We start from the raw sequence: 5,527 nt of genomic DNA on the forward strand, positions 1-5,527 counted from the left end.
CCCCGATTCTGGACCTGGCTTTCTGCGCTCAGGGGGCGGCGCGGGCGGTGCGCTCGCAGGTGCGCGGGGGGCGCGCGGGGGGTCGCCGGGGGGTGGGGGTCGCCGGGCTCGGCGCTCAGGTCCCCAAGCGCAGAGTGGAAATCGAGGGAGGCCAGAGGTTGCCCAAGCAGGCCTGGGACCCGGATCCGCACTGTCTCTCCCCACCCCCACCCCCAGCACCCCACTCCACGTGAGGCTGGGATGCGTCTCAGGCCCGAGCGCCGGGCCCCGGGCCAGGCGTCGGTGCACTTGAGCTTGCGGAGTAGGGGTCTGTGTGCCAGGCAGCAGGGACGTGGGGGGGGGGACCGGGAGGGGGGGGGGGACACAAGAGCGAGGTGCCCGGACTGTGCGGAGTAGGCTTGAGGGGGGCGGTCTACTTAGACAACCTTCTCTTGGTGAGTCTTTCCCTTCTCTCCGTGTAATTCTCAAGGATCGTCATGAAGACTAATCACGATGCTACTTTTCCCCTTCTTTCTCAAATTAAAAAAAAAAAAAGATAGAGACAGAAAAAAATAAACGCACCGACTCCACTACCGTTCGGGTTCCGGAGAAATTCTCAAATAGAGCAGTGTAATTTCTCAGTTGATTTTGATTGACATACTGTCCCTGGGATCATGTGTTAATCCCTTCTTCACTCAAGCCTTTTCATAACTCATTTCTCTCTTGCTAGATGGGGACTCTGATGGTTACCGCGGCAACGACGATAGCACTAAGCTATTTCCCTCTCTGCAAGGAGACCATTATTCCGCATGCATAGGCCGTTTGCAGGAGAGGTCGTCACAAAGTCATTCACAACACAGCCCACGTTTATTAAACTTTTATTCTCTTTTTTCCCCCAACACAGAAACTAGTTTGCACTTGTACGGGGGGCGTCATTGTCCTGTTCCGCGCGCTGGGGACTGCACTGAAAGGAAGGGTCCCCCAGGGACAGTCAAGTGCCGGCCCACACCACGCTCGCAGGCCCCGGGGCCAGAGGTGTCTTCGCTTCCCCACCGGCCCTCGGGGCTTCTCTGACGCCACCTCTGGGACCTTGAAGATAAGAGGCGGGAGCAACGTCTTGAGTGTAGACCCCGCTGCACCGACTTGGTCAACTGGAGGCTCCTTCCCTTTATACTTTGATGTACAGTCACCTCCCCTCATGCCCAACCCTCCCCAGGCAACACCCCCTCCTCCTCACCCCGGGGTTCTGCCTCACCACACCCTGGGGGTGCCCGGGGAGGGCTCCCAGGAAGCTACCCGGGATCCCAAGGGCCTTGGGTTTCTTTTCCCATCTGGGCCTGGAAAGGGTCGGCTGGGGGCGGGATTCCTAATTCGGTGTCCAGCACTTGGTGGGGGGACTGGAGGAATTGGTCCCCAGTCTTCTCCGCATGGGCCCCAGGCAGGGGCTGGTGGGTGGGCTGAGCAGAAGCCTGGCGAACATTCTCTTCCCCAGGGCCACCCAGGGCGGTCGTGGAAGCCATGAATGGCTGCTGCCTCTGTTTCCCTCAACTTCTCCCAATTCCTTTCTCTTTCCTTCCTTCCTTTTTTTTTTCACTTTCAGTCTCCAAGTCTGTGTTTTTTTGTTTTTTTGTTTTTTAAATAGGAGTGGTGGCCTCTAGGTCTTGGGCTGCCAAGGCCTCTGTGAACTCAGCCCAGAAGGCCAGGCTTCCACCAGCCTCCAGCCCCAGTGACCTCCTTCTTGGGCTCCCACAGCCCCCAGGGCGCCTGCCTCACCCCGTTCCTGCTCAGCCCACAGCCAGGAGCATGTCCCAAAGGAGCGTTCTCCGGGCACCTCCATGGCCACTGCTGAGGGCACCTGCTGGCTGGCTGCTCAGGGGACCCTGAGCTGGGCAGGGACAGGCATGTGGCAGGGTAAAAGCTTAAGGGCTGGGCTCCTAGACCAGCAGGTGGAAGGTGACCCCAGGGGCTCCTAGGTCAGCACTTTTCCCCAAGCCTGGGATTGCCCGAAGGTCTGCCCCCACTTGCAGGTGGTGCTGAGGACCAGGGGGCTGACATTTGGAAGTCCCCTCCTCACCCCCTGCCCCGATCCTGTCCTGTTCCTAGACTGTGGTGGTGCCCTGCTCTGCCCAGCGGTCATGTCGCCTGCCCAACGAGGGACCTGGCTCAAGGCGAAAGATCCCGTGGGGGGTCCTCACCATGTCTTCATGGCACCCCCACCCACGGGGCAGTGGGGCCCCCAGTGCAAGGGAGGTGCTGGCCAGAAAGGGGGGAGGGAGGCTTTCCCTGAAAGTCGGTGGGCTTTTCCTGGGGTCTGTCCTTCCCACACCTCCCGACCTCCCCCAGGACCAGAATCCAGAGCAATGAACCCTCAGGCCAGTTTGCCTTTCTGCAAGCCCTTTCCAACAGGATCTAGAACGCACGGATGGGCTTGGGAGGGGAGTGGGGTGGAGGGCGGGCTGCCATGGCCCCAGCAGAGATCCTGACCACGGGTGTGTGTCAGCGGCCGGCCAGCTGCAGGGAGAGGGGGAGGGCCGGAGGAGGCAGACGCAGGTCTGGCCTCTCCACGCTGAGGCTGAGGGTCACATCACGGAGCCGTGTTGGATGGGAGGGTGTGGTGTCACATCTGGGTCCGGGGAAGTGTTGGAGCCGTGTGTTTGCGGGGCACTGGGGGAAAGGCCACGGATGTCTGGGGTGTCAGGGTGGAGGGCTGCTCCTGTGTGCTGCGGGCTCGGGCCAGCTTACGGGAAGCAGGGGTGAAAGTCGTAGGGCGGCCATGGGCGTCTTCCTCGAGGGTCAGTTAGGTCTGACAAGTCTGCCTCCCGCGTTGTAAGGCGCCGCGTGTGACCCCCCTCACCACCCAGCTGAGTGGTCAGGGGCCAACCAGACTGCTGAGCCCTGCTCTCAGTCCGTCCAGTTACCAAAGCTCAGCATTAGCACCAAAAACCGTAATGATATTATTACATAGTATTAGTAACTGCATCCGTCATGAAATATGCAAGTTACTAAATAACGCTCAGTAAATACTTAGAACAGCCACTAAGAGGGGCTCTGGGGGGCTCAGTCAGTTAAGCGTCCAACTTCAGCTCAGCTCAGGTCATGGTCTCACGTTTCCTGAGTTCGAGCCCTGCGTCCGGCTCTGTGCTGACAGCTCGGAGCCTGGAGCCTGCTTCGGATTCTGTCTCCTCTCTGCCCCTCCCTCATTCATGCTCTGTCTCTTTCTCTCAAAAATAAATAAACATTTAAAAAACAAAGACCAGCTTCTAATATAGGTTTGTTCCTTCTCTCCAGGTGCCTCGCCTGACTCCCACTCTCAACTCTGCTCCCGGACATTCCTTCCTTCTGGAACGCTCTATATGCTGACAGTTATCACTAGAGTTATGCACATTTATTTTTATTCACTTATCATTACTTCCTTCCTCTGCCATTGTTCCCCGAAGGACCACCTCGCTGAGCTCTGACACTACAAAGTAAGAAACTTTCTCTGGTAGAAAAGTTGGTGGGTAGCATGGAAGGCACCCCCGGGTCGCTCAGCTGGTTGAGGGTCCTGCTTCAGCTCGGGTCGTGATCTCACAGTCCGTGGGTTCAAGCTGATAGCTTGGAGCCTGGAGCCTGCTTGGGACTCTGTCTGTCTCTCTCTCTCAGAAATAAATAGCACTAAAAAAAGAAAGGAAGAAGGAAAGAAAGAAAGAAAGCCAAGCAAATAGATCAGTATAGATGCACTAAATACTCCAGGCCGCGCAGGCTGTGTTGGTGAGTGGGCCGGGGAGGGAAAGCCTGGGCGTGGCCCGAGATGCTGACCAAATCGGCAAGGCCTGGTCTGGATCTCGGGATGTTTAGGAGCTCAAGGAGCCGAGCGGGGGCAGGGGGCATTCCGGAAAGCAACAGGCAAGTTCAGTGGCACAGGGTTAAAGAAGGGGCACAGAGAGGCCAATGAACTACGAGAACTGTCTGCCCGAGCAGGGGAGAAGTGGCGAGGATAGGGCCATGTGTCCATGAAGGGCCTTGAAGGTCAAGCCAAGTGGCTTTATCTTGGGGGCCCAGGGGACCCGGGGCTGAGAGCCCGGCTGAGAAGCAGCGTGATCGGGAGTCATGTCATAGATTCTAGACACCTCTCTGGTGAGTACCTTCCTCCCTCCTCTCCGACCCACGCCTGGACCACAAGTGTTTGCCTCAACATTTCCAACTGTATAAGGTAAGTTGTCCCGTGGGGTCGTGTGTGTGAGTGTCCCGAGCACAGCCCCCGGTCGAGGGCGGTGGCGTGCTGCCACAGCTGGGCCCGGACCCCAGGTGCCCTGACAGTCTGGCCGCCGAGACGGACCGGGGGGCGGACGGGAGGGGGAGACGCACCGGCAGCGAGGCGGGGGCACATGGCAGGTACCCACCAGCCCCACACTAATTGATGGGCTCTCTGTATATCATCCTAGATAAAGGGCCCCAGCGCAGTAAATGCTGATGTTTAGAACATCCTGATAGCGCTTGGTTAACAAGAAGATAACAGAGGAGCAAGATATGTTTGTTTAGCTGCCTATAGATAAACCCAATAGGTCTTTGTTAAGTTTTCATGACTGATGGCAAGCAGTAACCATGATGAATAATCCCGGAACAGGGAACTTTATTTAAAGCGCCAGGAACGGGGGCCCAAAGTTTTAGCTTTTCTGAATGAGCAGGAAGCGTTTTCCGGGAGGGGGGGCGAGGACACAGTAGGTCATTGCACATCAGCGTTCGGAGTTCTCGAAATCACCTTAGACCGTCAGCCAGACCTCTGATCCCGGGCGCCCCTCGACAAGTGTTTTCGGGGTGTGCCGAGGCTCGGGATTTCTCAGACGAGTCTTTCACAGAGTGGCAGGACCTGGGGAAAGGGATGCAAACACTTTTCTTCTAGGAGCTGCAAACAGGTGAAAATATGCTTTTCAATACTTGGGAGGAATGTGAGGACCAGAGATGCTCTGTCTTGTTGGAAGTTGCAAAATCTTATCCCAAGCTGATTGCAGACTAAGACTTTATTTATTTATTTAAAATTTTTTAATGTTTATTATTTTTGAGAGAGAGAGAGATGGAACACAAGCAGGGGAGGGTCAGAGAGAGAGAGAGGGAGACACAGAATCTGAAGCAGGCTCCAGGCTCCGAGCTGTCAGCACAGAGCTGGATGTGGGGCCTGCACCCACGATCTGTAAGATCGTGACTTGAACTGAAGTCAGATGCTTAAGAGTTTATTTTTAAAAGCTGAGGAGGTACATTTTGTCAGCATCTTTACATAAGTCTTGCCTACTGAGGTTGTTCACTCCATGGAGCTGTGGGTAACACTGTGCCCAGAACGCACCCAAAATGAAAGCTGTGCCCTAAATCCAGTTACAAAGAGACCAAACTTTTGTGCCGTTGAAGAAACTCCTCATTACACTGTTACTTCTGATGCCATCTTTTAAAAGAAGACTCTCGTTCTTACTAAAAGCATCATCTGAATTTGATCTTTGCTACAATGTTGGGGAGGCGGGGGTGGAGTCTGACCCGACCCTATGCTCTCCCCCAACCTGCAGCTTTGCCACCGGTG

The 5,527-nt window shown here is 56.1% G+C and overlaps 1 long non-coding RNA gene across 3 annotated transcripts in view; it reads left to right on the forward strand.

Annotated features, from left to right (window-relative positions):
• The window catches only part of LOC115305390, a 10,297-nt gene extending 6,919 nt beyond the window's left edge, over positions 1-3,378 (forward strand). For all 3 annotated transcript variants that reach the window (XR_003914760.1, XR_003914759.1, XR_003914761.1), the window contains exon 4: positions 3,268-3,378. This is a non-coding gene — a long non-coding RNA (uncharacterized LOC115305390). The remainder of the gene's footprint in view (positions 1-3,267) is intronic.
• Positions 3,379-5,527: the final 2,149 nt, after the last annotated feature.

The sequence above is a fragment of the Suricata suricatta genome, chromosome 10 (assembly GCF_006229205.1).
Source record: "Suricata suricatta isolate VVHF042 chromosome 10, meerkat_22Aug2017_6uvM2_HiC, whole genome shotgun sequence".
Classification (NCBI taxonomy): Eukaryota; Metazoa; Chordata; class Mammalia; order Carnivora; family Herpestidae; genus Suricata; species Suricata suricatta.